Below are 17,500 nucleotides of genomic sequence, written 5' to 3' on the forward strand. Positions count from 1 at the left end.
TAAAGTTGAAGGTTAGGTTTACTTGAGTGTCTGATATCCTAAGACTTTTAGTAATAGCAGGTGGTGATGGTAGGAGTAGTGCTGCAATAATAATCCGTCTATCTATATGCCAGGCTGCCAATCCCACAGGAGGTGGTCCAGGCAAAGCACCACTCACTTATATACATATCATTAAGTAGTAGTAGAAGTAGTAGTAGTAGTAGTAGTAGTACTAGTAGTAGTAGTAGTAATAGTAGTAGTAGTAGTAATAGTAGTTGTGGTAGTGGTGATGTTGGTAGTGGTGGTGGTGGTGGTAGTAGTAGTAGTAGTAGTAGTAATAGTAGTAGTAGTAGTAGTAGTAGTAGTAGTAGTAGAAGTAATAGTAGTAGTAGTAATAGTAATTAAAGTTATAACACCCAACTCTTCATCTCTTTCATCATCTAATTCTGTACACCATAAAAAAAATTAACCAGAGAAAATGCAGTTTGAATTGTGTGGTCTCTCTCTCTCTCTCTCTCTCTCTCTCTCTCTCTCTCTCTCTCTCTCTCTCTCTCTCTCTCTCTCTCTCTCTCTCTCTCTCACACACACCTGTGCAGGGTCAGCAATATCAATGACAGGCGATGTCATCCCATCCAGGTAGAGCACACCAGTGACAGGAGTTGTGTCTTGTATTTCAATGTGCTGCACCTCCCACCTCTGTATGACGTCCAGGGTCACTCGCTGCTTTTCGCTGATGGCCCGAAGGGTCCTTCTCCTGGTGAACTTTGTATGGAAGTCCTTCATAGCAAGAGTAAAGTCTGTTGTAGCTGTAAGAGAGAGAGAGATGTGTTGGCTTAAAATGTAAGAAATAATGCTTCTCTTTATATGGATAAATTATTTTGTAGCTATGTTGACTTTGTAAGGATTTATTTATTTATTTTTTCTAGCTGTAAGAAAGATGCTATTGACTTGAAAAAATAAAGAATAACATAATTCTGGTGTAGCTGAAAGATGCAACTGACTTCAAAGGCACAGAATGTTTCTCTCTGCGAATAACAACAACAACAACAAAAACAACAACAACAACAATAATAATAATAATAATAATAATAATAATAATAATAATGATAATAATAATAATAATAATAATAATAATAATAATGAAAATAATAACAATAATAATAATAATAATAATAATAATAATAATAATAATAATAATAATAATAATAATAGTAATAATAATAATAATAACAATAATAATAATAACAATAATAATAATAATAATAACAATAATAATAATGATAATAATAATAATAATAATAATAATAATAATAATAATAATAATAATAATAATAACAGTAACAATAACAACCTCTGGTCTGGAACTGTATCTCTAAATAAGCAGGCGTTCCCTTCTTCAATTCAAATTCTTGCGACTGCACAACTTCAAACTGTAGAATCAGTATTAATTTTTAACTTTCCTGACTCTGATGATGAAAGTTATATGATTGAGGTTGCAGTTAAGTAAGTTGAGAAGCTGAACAGATAATTACTAGTACACCACCTGTCTGTCTGTCCGTCTTTCTGTCAGTCAATCAGTTGATGGGGGACTGGTGGAGAGAGCAATCTGTGTTTGTCCGGCTTTCCATCACTCAGTCAGTCAGTCAGTAAGTCTGTTGATGGAGGACTGGTTGAGAGACCAATCTGTGTCTGTCTGTCTTTCAATCAGTCAGTCAGTCTGTTGATGGAGGACTGGTGAGAGGGTAATCTGTGTCTGTCTGTCCGTCTTTCAATCAGTCAGTCAGTCTGTTGATGGAGGACTGGTGGAGAGAGTAATCTGTGTCTGTCGGTCCGTCTTTCAATCAGTCAGTCAGTCTGTTGATGGAGGACTGGTGGAGAGAGCAATCTGTGTCTGTCTGTCTACGTGATGCTTCCCTCCGCTGTTTCATTACGTAGACAAAATACATGAACAGGAAATATTAGTTTTAATTATTAATGGACTGGTGTGGTGCTGGTGGTGGTGGTGGCGACGGCATCAGTAGTATTCAGGTGTCATATCTGTAACGTAATAGGGAATGAAGGTAATGCGTATGCGATGGCAGCCTGAAGGTAACAATGGGGAGTTTTCATAACGAGTGGTTGTCAGCAGGTGGCACCACAGACACACACTCTTCTCTCACATACAAGCAATATCAGATATACCTACACTGTTATTCTGTTTACATGAAGATGCAATGGGCTTATATAATATATTTTTCTACGTAATCCCTTCTAAGTAGTAACACAAGTAAACTCAAACTCTTTTCATTTACCTAAGTTGATTTTCTAGTGAATCGGCATTTAGATCTATTTGGTCATCTTAAGATTTCCAAATGAATACACTCTTGATTGGAAACGTCTTAATCTAGACGACAGTAAACATAAAGGCAACATGTCTGTGACAACCAAAAGTCCAAAGTACATACATCTCCTTCCTAGTTTATGGAAGCGGCAATTTTAATAAAAAGAACTGGCACCTCGAGTGTCCTGGCGATAGTAATGGTGTATCTCTAACCAAAACAAACACCTGACTCGGCCGCGCTGCTTCAACTTAAGAAACACGTTGTTGGACAAGAAGCTGAATGTTGGTGCGGTGCCCATCTCCACTACGCCCTAAGCAATGGATTACGGCAGCTGGACACTACAGCAGCAGCAGGATCGCCTGAGAGATGTTTGTTTTGCTTCTCAATTACTTTGCCTTGTCGCTCGCTTCGTGAGAGGGATGCTAAAATACCCACAAAAAAAAAAAAAAAAAAAAAAAACTAGAGCCATATATCACGATGTTAGTGAGTAGGTTGTGTCATGCTATATAGTACAGTGTGATTGTTTATTTATTTATTTTTTTTTCATCGTCCAAATCAATAGCTTTTATACTAATAATATGCTTTATTTAAGATAATGCTAGCAGTTTACTCGATAATCTCAAAAAAAAAAAAAAATATTTGACCACATTCTGTCAATATTAACCATACCGGACATTGAAAAGTCGATACATCATTTCAATAGTATCATGATGATCAATGTTCTGTGCATCTTTACGCACCTGGGATTTACTACAACAATATTCTAGCTCTCTTTCCTACAGTTAGATGAGCACCAACGACATCTAGCGGTTGAGTTCCAAAAACTCCCCATTGCATTAGTGAATACAATAGGTAGAGTTTTCAGTGCAGTGTTGAATGAGAGACTGTGTAAATGGATTGAGACAGCTGGAGTGCTGGTGAAGAACAGAATGGTTTTCGTGTGGAAAGGAGAGCTGAGGACATTATATTTGTGGTGAATGAAGTGATTGAGTAGAAAAAGAAGAATGGGGATGAATTGTACCTAGGTTTTCAGGATATAGAGAAAGCTTATGATAGAGTGAACAGAGAAATGCTAGAGTCTTAGAAAAGATTGGATTGAGTGCAAAGATAGTTAACATAGTGCAAAGTATGTATGTGGACACAAGAGCTAGATACAGACTAGGAGACAGAAACAGACTGGGTGAAGACTGAGAGAGGAGTTAGGCAGGGCTGTATATTGTCACCAACCCTTTTTTAGCTTGTATACAGAGGAGCTAGCAGCCAGGATGAGAAGAATGAATGTAGGGGTAAGTGTGGGGAATGATAAAGTATGTGTGCTCCTTTATGCAGATGACGTAGTTGTTATGAGTGAATCGGCAGATGAGCTTCAAAGTTTGTTGGATGTAGTGGATGGCTATGGTAAAGACTTTGGAGTAAAGTTTAGCAGTGAGAAAAGCAAAGTGATGATTGTGAATAGGTCAGAGGATGAAAGTAATGTGGTATGGAGACTTGGAGAGAATGAGTTGAGACAGGTACAAGAATACAAGTACTTAGGGATGTGAATGAGTCCTAGTGGGTGTGCAAAGGCAAAGAATGAAAAGATAAGTATGGTAAACCAGTGGGTAGGTCGATTGGGAAGCGTGGCAAGGATGAGAGCAAGTAAGTATGATGTGTTGAGAGAAGTGTGGAAGAGTGTGGCTGTGCCATGTATAATGTATGGTATGGATATGATTGCATGGAATGAAAGTGAAATTGAGAAGTTAGAAGTGGACCAGAATAGAGTAGCAAGGATAGCACTGAGTGCACCGAGGTGCACAGCAGTTGAAGCCTTGAGAGGTGACATGGGATGGAGCACCTTTAGAAAAAGACTCACAAAAGCCACACTTAGGTACAAGATTAGGCTTGAGAGAATGGATGATACAAGAATAGCAAGGAAGGTGTACCTGTGGAATGAAAGTGGAAGCAAATGAAGAAGAGGTGCATGAAAATGACAGACAGGAATGGATTGCAAGTTGTGTGGGCGATAAGAATGGCTGGGAGGAATCAAAATGAGCGTGAATGGGTGGTAACAATAGTAGGCAGAGTGGGAGCCGAATGGGATGTGAGAAAATGGAAGAATGAGATAGACAAAGAAGTGAAATGTGTGGGACTGAATGAATGGAAGACTGAGATGGAAAGAAAGAAGATCCTGGAATGGTACAAGGAGAAAGAGGCTCCGAGGTATGAAAAGTGGTATGATGGAAGCCTGGGCGGTGATCTCTTCCGAGCGAGGGCACAGTGTATGGATGTGAATGCAAGGAGTTACAGGTGGTCTGAGTCCCGCAGCAAAGTGTGCCAGATGTGTGACATGGGAGAGGATGAGACGGTGGAACATGTGGTGCTGGAGTGTGTGAAGTATGCCAGAGACAGGAATGAGATGATGCAAGTGATACTGACTGAGTTAGGGCATGATAGGAATGAAAGAGTGGAGAAGACAGGAAAGGAATGAATGGTGTTGTTGCTGTGACTGTGTAGAGAGGCGAATGAAAGGATGATTGAGGCGGTGAAAGAGTTTCTGGAGAGAATGTGGCGTGCCAAGTGTATGAACAATTAGGATAGAAGATGCTGTTCGTTTCTCTTTTTTTTTTTTTTCCTCTACAGGAGTTGCCGATCCAAAGGGTGATCCTGAGCCAGGCTGTACCATCAAGATCAAGACGGTGACTGGGAGAGGTGTGGGTGTCTGATAGTGACGAAAGAATGTCCTTGAAAGCACATGATAGTGATAGTATATTCAAGGCCATAATCTTTACCTTCTATCCTTCGCTGCCTAATTTCCCACAATCCCTCACGACTTTTGAGAGAGAGAGAGAGAGAGAGAGAGAGAGAGAGAGAGAGAGAGAATGCATGTTTCGCCTCCCACAAATGTAAACAAACGGTAACAGTGTATTTCCCCCCATTTCTCCCACTATTTCCTCCCCCATCACCTCAACACAGGGAGGGGAACCATTAGGCAACCATTAAAAAGCAGCAGGAACGCGTGACGGTTGAATTTAATGGAGATATGGGTAAAAGAATTAGACTCTGCACTTACACTTAGAATCTGACTGTTGTGGCGTCGACCTCAAAATGTCGAGATGAGTTTATTTGTATTTATTATTAATGTTGCTTTCTAGTGAGATTTTATGTTGTATTTTGTTGATATTAATTCTGCTGTGTCCCCTCTAGCCTCTTGTATCCCGCGTCACCAGGTCCTTCTTATCCAGGATTTCAAAGGGGGCAACTTCAGGGCCGTTTGCTCCCGGACTGTAGGATATTTATGCAATAAGGTGTGCAATATCTGTATTTATTTATTTACTCATATTTTTGTAATGTATACTCTATTTTTATATTTTTGATGCTTTACCCTAAAGTCTTTGCCCAAGGGGTGGGTGGCAAGGTCCGTCCTCCTCCTTTGTTGTATTTCATTATTAATACAACAATAAATGTATCAGTCAATCAATCAATCAATCCAGGGCCGTCAGAGATCTGCTAATTACTTACTGGCAAGACTGAAGATTACAACTTGTTTTGCTGGTCATCCTCTCAACTTAACTGGTCTTACCTAATGAATACAACAATAATCATATAAAAAAAATAATAATAATATTAATAATATGCAATAATCTAGCAATACAGTTACTATAGCTCATTATTGAAATTCTTTGAGTTTTGAAACAAGATAGAAATTATGTTGTATAAGGTATGTGCATAAAAGAAAAGAGAAAAAAAACTGAATTGATCTTTGACTTTTATTTATTTATTTATTTATTTTATTTATTTATTTATTTTATTTATTTTTTTTTCAGTGCACCACATACATATTCCTTCATGAAGTTTTTCATATGAATATGAAAAGGTTTGGGCGACTCATGCGTTCAGATGCCACCATTGACTGGGTCTTCGGCTTCACACGGATTCGTTATGTTCATTTATTAAAGCTTCCAATAAAAGACCGTTATTGCTAGCACTTATAATATGAAGAGAGAGAGAGAGAGAGAGAGAGAGAGAGACTGACCAATGTCCCCTCCTCCTCCTCCCAGCTGTGTGTGTGTGTGTGTGTGTGTGTGTGTGTGTGTGTGTGTGTGTGATGAAATGGAGGCAGGATCATAAAATTAAGATGAATTAATGCAATAATATCTTTTATTTAAAATAATAATGATAATAATAATAATAAGAAGAAGAAGAAGAATTATAATAACAGTAATAACAATAATGTTACAAACGCATACAATTTAAGTAAGAGCCGTGAAGCAGAGCACAGGAGCAAGCAGTGACCTTGAAAAATCCGGAGTGACCTTGACAAGTAACCTGTTTACAAATACTATTTCTGATTAAAGCCCCATTCATATCCTTCCACAAAATGCTATAGTGGACATCCTCAAGGAAGAATAAGAGAAAGAGATAAGAAGAGAAAAGAAGGAGGAGGAGGAGGGGAGGAGGAATTGAGGAGGAAGAAATCAAAGTAATATCACTTTATTTACAAAAAACACAAGATTATACATCCTCCTCCTCTTCCTCCTCCTCCTCTTCCTTCATAGATCAGGTGGAGGTGGAGGTGTTTGTTACAGAATAGGTTCCCCTACTTTAATAAACCACAGAAAACGGATTTCACCTTGTCAACCAGCACCTGTCGCCTTGTCTCCGTTTTCTCTCTTTTTCTTTTCTTTTTTTTTCTTTTTATATGTAGGAAAGACACTGGCCAAAGGCAACAAAAATCCAATAAAAAAATCTAATAAAAAAATGGCCACTGAGATGCCAGTCCCATAAAAGGGTCAAAGCAATAGTCAAAAATTGATGAATAACTGTCTTGTAACCTCCCTCTTGAAGGAATTCAAGTCATAAGAAGGTGGAAATACAGAAGCAGGCAGGGAGTTCCAGAGTTTACTAGAGAAAGGGATGAATGATTGAGAGTACTGGTTAACTCTTGCGTTAGAGAGGTGGACAGAATAAGGGTGAGAGAAAGAAGAAAGTCTTGTGCAGCGAGGCCGCGGAAGGAGGGGAGGCATGCAGTTAGCAAGATCAGAAGAGCAGTTAGCATGAAAATAGCGGTAGAAGACAGCTAGATATGCAACATTGCGGCGGTGAGAGAGAGGCTGAAGACACTCAGTTAGAGGAGAGGAGTCGATGAGACGAAAAGCTTTTGATTCCACCCTGTCTAGAAGAGCAGTATGAGTGGAACCCCCAGACATGTGAAGCATACTCCATACATGGACGGATAAGGCCCTTGTACAAAATTAGCAGCTGGGGGATGAGAAAAACTGGCGGAGACGTCTCAGAACACCTAACTTCATAGAAGCTGTTTTAGCTAGAGATGAGATGTGAAGTTTCCAGTTCAGATTATAAGTAAAGGACAGACCAAGGATGTTCAGTGTAGAAGAGGGGGACAGTTGAGTGTCATTGAAGAAGAGGGGATAGTTGTCTGGAAGGTTGTGTCGAGTTGACAGATGGAGGAATTGAGTTTTTGAGGCATTGAACAATACCAAGTTTGCTCTGCCTCAATCAGAAGTTTTAGAGAGATCAGAAGTCAAGCATTCTGTGGCTTCCCTGCATGATATATTTACCTCCTGAAGGGTTGGACGTTTATGAACGTGGAAAAGTGTAGAGTGGTATCATCAGCGTAGGAGTGGATAGGACAAGAAGTTTGGTTTAGAATATCATTAATGAATAATAAGAAGAGAGTGGATGACAGGACAGAACCCTGAGGAACACCACTGTTAATAGATTTAGGAGAAGAACAGTGACCGTCTGCCACAGCAGCAATAGAACGTTCAGAAAGGAAACTTGAAATGAAGTTACAGAGAGAAGGATAGAAACCGTAGGAGGGTAGTTTGGAAATGAAAGCTTTGTGCCAGACTCTATCAAAAGCTTTTGATATGTCCAAGGCAACAGTAAAAGTTTCACCAAAATCTCTAAAAGAGGATGACCAAGACTCAGTAAGGAAAGCCAGAAGATCACCAGTAGAGCGGCCTTGACGGAACCCATACTGGCGATCAGATAGAAGGTTGTGAAGTGATAGATGTTTAAGAATCTTCCTGTTGAGGATAGATTAAAAAACTTTAGATAGGCAGGAAATTAAAGCAATAGGACGGTAGTTTGAGAGATTAGAACGGTCACCCTTTTTAGGAACAGGTTGAATGTAGGCAAACTTCCAGCAAGAAGGAAAGGTAGATGATGACAAACAGAGCTGAAAGAGTTTCACTAGGCAAGGTGCAAGCATGGAGGCACTGTTTCGGAGAACAATAGGAGGGACCCCATCAGGTCCATAAGCCTTCCGAGGGTTTAGGCCAGCGAGGGCATGGAAAACATCATTGCGAAGAATTTTAATAGGTGGCATGAAGTAGTCAGAGGGTGGAAGAGAGGGAGGAACAAGCCCAGAATCGTCCAAGGTAGTGTTTTTAGCAAAGGTTTGAGCGAAGAGTTCAGCTTTAGAAATAGATGTGATAGCAGTGGTGCCATCTGGTTAAAATAGAGGAGGGAAAGAAGAAGAAGCAAAGTTATTGGAAATATTTTTTGGCTAGATGCCAGAAATCACGAGGGGAGTTAGATCTTGAAAGGTTTTGACATTTTCTGTTAATGAAGGAGTTTTTGGCTAGTTGGAGAACAGACCTGGCATGGTTCCGGGCAGAAATATAAACTGCATGAGATTCTGGTGAAGGAAGGCTTAAGTACCTTTTGTGGGCCACCTCTCTATCATGTATAGCACGAGAACAAGCTGTGTTAAACCAAGGTTTAGAAGGTTTAGGACGAGAAAAAGAGTGAGGAATGTACGCCTCCATGCCAGACACTATCACCTCTGTTATACACTCAGCACACAAAGACGGGTCTCTGACACGGAAGCAGTAGTCATTCCAAGGAAAATCAGCAAAATACCTCCTCAGGTCCCCCCAACTAGCAGAGGCAAAACGCCAGAGGCACCTTTGCTTAGGGGGATCCTGAGGAGGGATTGGAGTGATAGGACAAGACAAAGATATGAGATTGTGATCGGAAGAGCCTAACGGAGAAGAAAGGGTGACGGCATAAGCAGAAGGATTAGAGGTCAGGAAAAGGTCAAGAATGTTGGGTGTATCTCCAAGACGGTCAGGAATACTAGTGTGTTGTACCAATTGCTCTAGGTCATGGAGGATAGCAAAGTTGTAGGCTAGTTCACCAGGATGGTCAGTGAAGGGAGAGGAAAGCAAAAGCTGGTGGTGAACATTGAAGTCTCCAAGAATGGAGATCTCTGCAAAAGGGAAGAGGGTCAGAATGTGCTCCATTTTGGAAGTTAAGTAGTCAAAGAATTTCTTATAGTCAGAGGAGTTAGGTGAGAGGTATACATCACAGATAAATTTAGTATGAGAGTGACTCTGTAGTCGTAGCCAGATGGTGGAAAACTCGGAAGATTCAAGAGCGTGGGCACGAGAGCAGGTTAAGTCATTGCGCACACAAACGCAGCATCCAGCTTTGGATCGAAAATGAGGATAGAGAAAGTAGGAGGGAACAGAAAAGGGGCTACTGTCAGTTGCCTCAGACACCTGAGTTTCAGTGAGGAAAAGAAGATGAGGTTTAGAAGAGGAGAGGTGGTGCTCTACAGATTGAAAATTAGATCTTAGACCGCGAATGTTGCAGAAGTTAATGAAGAAAAAGTTGAGGGGGGTGTCAAGACACTTAGGGTCGTCAACAGAAAGGCAGTCCGACCTGGGGACATTTATGGTCCCCTCCCCAGATGGGGACTCCGAGGCTGGTGTAGGAGTCGCCATGATGATTTTAAAATTTTTGAGTGAAGGGTTTGTGTTTTATTAGGTGCTTGTAGTTTTGTGTGGAGGAAGAGAGTTGTCTTTAGAGGGCAGGCTGTGACTGCCCCTTTGTGTTGTGAGACACAAAGGGAAACGTTCAGTGAGGTCACAGCTGGGTTTAATGATAAGTTCACAGCACCCCCTGAACAGTGCTTCATGTCTAAAGCGGAGTGCTTTAGACCTCACTGGGAGTAATTATCGTTTCGGCAGGTGTCTACTGCCTCCTTCTGTTCCCTCGATGCAGTTACAACGAAGGGTTTAGCTCGATGCAGCCACAACGAGAGTGTTGCCTCGATGCAACCACAACGAGCTTGCTCCTTCGATATAACTACAACGAGATTGTTTTTCGATGCAGCCACAACGAAGGATTTGGCTCGATGCAACCGCAACGAGATTGTTGCCTCGATACAGCCACAACGAGCTTGCTCCTTCGATGTAGCTACAACGAGATTGTTGCCTCGATGCAGCCACAACGAAGGGTTTGGCTCGATGCAGCCACAACGAGATTGTTGCCTCGATGCAACCAGAACTAGCTTGCTCCTTTGATGTAGCTACAACGAGATTGTTGCCTCGATGTAGCCACAACGAAGGGGTTGGCTCGATGCAGACACAACGAATGGTTTGGATCGATGCAGCCACAATGACATTGTTGCCTCGATGCAGCCACAATGAGCTTGCTCCTTCGATGTATTTACAACGAGATTGTTGCCTCGATGCAGTTACAACGAAGGGTTTGGGTCGATGCAGCCACAACGAGATTGTTGCCTCGATGCAGCCACAACGAGCTTGCGCCTTCGATGTAGCTACAACGAGATTGTTGCCTCGATGCACCTACAACAAACGGATTGGCTCGATGTAACTACAACGAGATTGTTGCCTTGTTGTAGCCACAACGAAGGGTTTGGGTCGATGCAGCCACAACGAGATTGTTGCCTCGATGCAGCCACAACGAGCTTGCTCCTTCGATGTAGCTACAACGAGATTGTTGCCTCGATGCAGCCACAACGAGCTTGCTCCTTCGATGTAGCTACAACGAGATTGTTGCCTCGATGCAGCCACAACCAAGGGTTTGGCTCGATGCAGACACAACGATTGCCTCGATGCACCTACAACAAAGGGATTGGCTCGATGCAGCCACAACGAGATTGTTGCCTCGATGCAGCCACAACGAGCTTGCTCCTTCGATGTAGCTACAACGAGATTGTTGCCTCGATGCACCTACAACAAACGGATTGGCTTGATGCAGCCACAACGAGATTGTTGCCTCGATGCAGCCACAACGAGCTTGCTCCTTCGATGTAGCTACAACGAGATTGTTGCCTCGATGCAGCCACAACCAAGGGTTTGGCTCGATGCAGACACAACGAGATTGTTGCCTCGATGCAGCCACAACCAAGGGTTTGGCTCGATGCAGACATATCGAGATTGTTGCCTCGATGCAGCCACAACGAGCTTGCTCCTTCGATGTAGCTACAACGAGATTGTTGCCTCGATGCACCTACAACAAAGGGATTTTCTCGATGCAGCCACAACGAGATTGTTGGCTCGATGCAGCCACAACGAGCTTGCTCCTTCGATGTGTTTACAATGAGATTGTTGCCTCGATGCAGTTACAACGAAGGGTTTGGGTCGATGCAGCCACAACGAGATTGTTGCCTCGATGCAGCCACAACGAGCTTGCTCCTTCGATGTGTTTACAATGAGATTGTTGCCTCGATGCAGTTACAACGAAGGGTTTGGCTCGATGCAGCCACAACGAGATTGTTGCCTCGATGGAGCCACAACGAGCTTTCTCCTTCGATGTAGCTACAACGAGATTGTTGCCTCGATGCAGTTACAACGAAGGGTTTGGCTCGATGCAGCCACAACGAGATTGTTGCCTCGATGCAGCCACAATGAGCTTGCTCCTTCGATGCAGCCACAACGAGATTGTTGCCTCGATGGAGCCACAACGAGCTTTCTCCTTCGATGTAGCTACAACGAGATTGTTGCCTCGATGCAGCCACAACGAAGGGTTTGGCTCGATGCAACCGCAACGAGATTGTTGCCTCGATGCAGTCACAACGAGCTTGCTCCTTCGATGTACCTACAACGAGATTGTTGCCTCGATGCAGTCACAACGAGCTTGCTCCTTCGATGTAGCTACAACGAGATTGTTGCCTCGATGTAGTCACAATGAGCTTGCTCCTTAGATGTTGCCACAACGAGATTGTTGCCTCGATGCAGCCACAACGAAGGGTTTGGCTCGATGCAGCCACAAGGAAGGGTTTGGCTCGATGCAGACACAACGAGATTTTTGCCTCGATGTAGCCACAATGAGCTCGCTCCTTCGATGTAGCCACAACGAGCTTGTTTGCTCGATGCAGCCACAACGAAGGGTTTGGCTCGATGCAGCCACAACGAAGGGTTTGGCTGTATGTAGTCACAACGTGTTGGTTGTATTTATGCAGTAACATGGAGCTTGTTAGCTTATTGTACTGCCTCTACGCCAATAAAGTGTGGCTTTATACTTTCCGTGCAGCTCTCGGGGCCGCCTTGCCTCCTGGACGGGTGCTCGAAGAGAGTGCCCGTGGTGGCTATCGAAGAGACCCCTCTTACCTCCCGTTGGTTAACGGTCTGCTTAAGTAGCTGAAAGAGCTTTGCAGCTCGGTTGTGATGGGTGTCTCTATCACAGCAAGGCCATTGATGGACCAAAGTCCAAATTTGTTTTACGAGAGAAAACAAATTTTTAAACATCTTTCCCACCACTTTGATCGTGTTGTACCAAATTTTAGAAGAAGTAGGTGTAGTCCTTTTTCATGGCAATAATTATTACAGCGATAATTTATAATCTGGATTTTTATAGTCCACGCCTCGGACATTTCTGGATAATTATGAATTGTCCCCATTTAGACAGTGATGCTGTGACCTGTGTAGGAACGAGCCGTGTCCTCGTGTTCTTGGTTTTGTAACAGTGTCTTTGTCTCTGCGGCTGTTGTCGGTGACTCTTTTCTCTGTCTGTTTATTGGATTGTTTATGCGTGTTTCTCTGGGGGTCTACCCTTCTTCCGTTTTGGTGTCCTTGTCTGACTGGCTGCCTGTGTCCTGCTCGATGACTGGATGACTCTTTCTGTCCACCTGGTCATCCATTTGTTTCCGCAATTGTCTTTTTTTCTTTCTCTCTCTCTGCTTGGCTGTTTCTTTTAACTTTTTTTTTCAGGGTCTTTGTCTGTCTGTTTGCATATCTAGCAGCATATATAAGCAACCCCTAAGATAGTCTTGACGATACATATGACATGAATTCCCAAGTCAGGCCATCATGTCGGCATCTCCTGTAATGGAAATTGAAGGAGAACAAACATTTATTGTTTGCCTTGTGTATGGACAAAAAATATAGCGGCAAAGTTTATTTTGATTTATTTATTTTTATTTTTTTTTTCATGTGACTGAGAAAATATCAGTAGATCACACACACACACACACATACACACACACACACACACACACACACACACACACACACACACACACACACACACACACACACACACATGAGAGAGAGAATCGTCACATCAGTTCCATAACACACACACGAGAGAGAGAGAGAGAGAGAGAGGAGAGAGAGAGGAGAGAGAGAGAGAGAGAGAGAGAGAGAGAGAGAGAGAGAGAGAGAGAGAGAGAGAGAGAGAGAATCGCCACATCAGTTCCAAAACACTGCTATACTTCGTCAAAATTTATGGCAACTCCCTCCTTTTCCTCCTCCTCCTCCTCCTTCTCCTCCTCCTCCTCCTCCTCCTCCTCCTCCTCCTCCTCCTCCTTCTCCTCCTCGTCCTCCTCCTCGTCCTCCTTCTCCTCCTCTTTGTCGTCCTCCATTTGTATATAGAGTTGGCTGTGAGTTTTTCATGTTCCCCGGTGCCTCCAAGTGGTAGGTGGGGAGGAGCCTTCTGCTGTATTACCCTTCATGCTTCCTTCTCCTTGTACTGAGAGAGATGGACCTTCAATGGAATGTTACCGTTAATATACACAGGACCAGTTACGTTATTGTCATACTCTTCCTCTTCCTCCTCCTCTTCCTCTTTCTCTTTCTCTTTCTCTTCTTTCTCCTCTTGTTCCTTCTGCATGTGTGAAGGCGTGACCTGACCTCCTCTTCCACCCTTTTCTGCCCTCCTTAGGTGACCTATCTGCCGCAGTGCGTAGCTGTCAGGTCATTGTGTGTGTGTGTGTGTGTGTGTGTGTGTGTTGTTTGTTTACTTCTTCTTCTTCTTCTTCTTCTTCTTCTTCTTCTTCTTCCTCTCTCTCTCTCTCTCTCTCTCTCTCTCTCTCTCTCTCTCTCTCTCTCTCTCTCTTTTTTTTTTTATTTAAACATAGGTACATTATCAGCCGAAGGCGCACTGCCGTGTGCAACCTATTTTAGGGGTGGGACACAACACACAAATACAAATATAAATATATATACATATATATACATTCTTTATGATAGACTTGTATTAATATTGTTAGCAGGGGGGTTGGGAATGAGCCCCTCCAGTGGTGTGCTGCTAACTTCACGTCCTGGGTATCCATCCCCCTGATATGAGGGACGGAGGACGCGAAGACGTTCCACAGTCTGGAGACTCGCCCCCAAAAGGTGCGCTGGTGTTGGCTGGAGCGGGAACGCGGCACTTCCACTGAGTCACCACTGGATAACTCTCTCTCTCTCTCTCTCTCTCTCTCTCTCTCTCTCTCTCTCTCTCTCTCTCTCTCTCTCTCTCTCTCTCTCTCTCTCTCTCGTCTTCCTTCACTTACCTTGTCACCACCTCTCCTCCCCCTCCTCCTCCTCGGCACCCAATCCTACACAAACACTCGCTTGAGATATAGCGTGTGTCTGTCTGTCTGTCTGTCTGTCTGTCACTTGAGTGCCAAGTGATGCCAAACTCTCTCTCTCTCTCTCTCTCTCTCTCTCTCTCTCTCTCTCTCTCTCTCTCTCTCTCTCTCTCCTCTTATGGTAAATGACTGTCAAGAAACCTCCTCCTCCTCCTCCTCTTCTTTTTATCTTCCTCTCTTTTCTTCGTCTTCCTAAACAGTTCTCTCTCTCTCTCTCTCTCTCTCTCTCTCTCTCTCTCTCTCTCTCTCTCTCTCTCTCTCTTTTCTCCACTCCTTTTCTTTTTTCTCTATATATACACTACCTTTATTACTCTCCTCCTCCTCCTTCTGCTCCTCAAGGAAAACGTAAAATAATCAAATAGAAAACGAGTAACGAAATTCTCATTTTATTTATTTTTTTTCTTTAGTTTCTCCTTGAATTCCTTAAACGTATACTATTAAGAAAGATATTAAGACATGTATTGATAACGAAAACGGAGGAAAAGTCAATTAGTAAGTGATAAAAGGGTTATTTCTCTGTTTATATTGCAATTCTACATTTTTATTTAGTTACCCCTTCAATTATTTCAAGGAGAACTATTACGGAACATACATAGACAGTTATAGAAAATGGAGGAAACGCTAATTTGTAAGCGAGAGAGAGAGAGAGAGAGAGAGAGAGAGAGAGAGAGAGAGAGAGAGAGAGAGAGAGAGAGAGAGAGAGAGAGAGAGAGGAGCTTAAAAAGCTGCGGATATGAAAGATAGAGGGGAGAGGGGAGAGTGAAGGCCAAAGACAACAACAACAAGAACAACCTATTACTACCACTACTACTACTACTACTATTGCTACTACTACTACTACTACTACTACTACTACTACTATTGTTCATCGTCTTCTTTTTCCTCTTCTTATTCATCTTTTCTTTTCTCTCTTTTATTCCCTTTCTATTTATCACTCGTTCCATATATACATTACCTTTATTACTCTCCTCCTCCTCCTCCTCTTATACGCGGCGCGGGGGTGTAGCTCAGTGGTAGAGCGTTCGCTTTGCATGTGAAAGGCCCCGGGTTCGATTCCCGGCACCTCCACCAACAGGGGATGTAGCTCAAGTGGTAGAGCGCTCGCTTAGCATGCGAGAGGCACGGGGATCGATGCCCCGCATCTCCAGTTTTCAGTCGTGCCCTTCCGCTTGTGTCGAGCAGACGTGTTGTGACCTGACCTACGCAGGACCAGCAGCCCATATCGTTAAACCAGTCGCTAAGTTTATTTTGTTTTACCTGTTTCTGTTCTGTTGTGTTGTGTTTTCCTGTACAGCTCAGACTCCATACAAATTACACAACACTTCTTGACGCAAACACAGTGATACATTTGTTAGATATCAGTACTAGGTCTCCGTCTGTTTTCATCTGTTCCTCTGTTTTAGTAGTACTTTTATTGTCTTTGTGCTTGTAGCTTGGGTACTTTTCTTTCTCTATTTTTAAATTGTCCTGTTGTGAGATAATTGTTTGTTCTCCTTTGTTTTGTGATAATTTTATTACAGGAAACTTGTTAGACTTCACAGCTGAAATTCCCCTTCTCATGCAGCTTGCATCCATAGAGTGGAATGAACTGCTGGGAACACCAGACATTAACAACGCATGGGAAGTGTTTGCTAAAAAGTTAAATGAAACAACGTTTTTGTGTGTACCGCAACGAAACAGACGGAAGGTAAAAAACACCAAACCGAAATGGTGGAGCAATGAAATTAGATGCTGCCTTCTGGCTAAGAAAAAATGCGTACCGCAAATACATACTAACACAAAATAATGATGATAAACTAGAGCACGACAGATTACGTAGAAAAACTAAAAAGCTGATCAAATGCAGCAAAAAATCTGTCGAAGCTCAGATCGCGAACTCATGTAAAACGAACCCAAAAGAATTTTACAGTTATGTAAAAGCAAAAAGGGTCTTAACATCAACAATTGGTCCATTAATAACAGAAAATGGTAAATAAATAGTAAGCGAAACAGACATGGCGAACACCCTGAACGAGTACTTTTCAAGTCTTTACGACTGAGGATGTTCAGGGCAGTCTGCCGACCCCCACGCCTCAGTCACGAGGCACCACGCTGCCAGAATTCACCATCACAGAAAGTTAAATCCTCTCAGTCACAAAGAGCATGAACGTAAACAAAACACCCGGGCCAGACAAGATATCACCCAGGCTTCTTAAAGAAGTAAAAAATGAGCTCGTGAAACCGCTTACAATTTTATTCAATAAAACTTTACTAGCGGGTAAAGTTCCCCACGAATGGAAACTAGCAAATGTCACGCTAATCTTTAAAAAAGGAAATAAATCTCTCCCAGCCAATTACAGGCCGATCAGTCTCACTTCAGTAGTGTGCAAGCTGATGGAAACGATAATCATATATAAAATTGTTAAGTATTTAGAAGAAAATAAAATCATAAAGGATTCGCGATACGGTTTCAGAACCAAGCGTTCCTGCTTAACAAACTTACTAGACTTCTTTTATGAAGTATTTAGCTCGTATGACGAGACAAAAGCTGTTGATATTATCTACCTTGATTTCCAGAAAACTTTCGACACTGTTCCCCATAAGAGACTCA

At 42.4% G+C, this 17,500-nt stretch overlaps 2 non-coding genes across 2 annotated transcripts; both read left to right on the forward strand.

Moving 5' to 3' along the window:
• The first annotated feature begins 15,906 nt into the window (after positions 1-15,906).
• Trnaa-ugc (transfer RNA alanine (anticodon UGC)) lies at positions 15,907-15,978 on the forward strand. Its single transcript has one exon. It is a non-coding gene; the product is annotated as a tRNA-Ala (tRNA).
• A 6-nt stretch (positions 15,979-15,984) lies between these two features.
• Positions 15,985-16,057, forward strand: Trnaa-agc (transfer RNA alanine (anticodon AGC)). Its single transcript has one exon. It is a non-coding gene; the product is annotated as a tRNA-Ala (tRNA).
• The last annotated feature ends 1,443 nt before the right edge of the window (positions 16,058-17,500 follow it).

This window comes from Scylla paramamosain, unplaced genomic scaffold (genome assembly GCF_035594125.1).
Source record: "Scylla paramamosain isolate STU-SP2022 unplaced genomic scaffold, ASM3559412v1 Contig11, whole genome shotgun sequence".
NCBI lineage: Eukaryota > Metazoa > Arthropoda > Malacostraca > Decapoda > Portunidae > Scylla > Scylla paramamosain.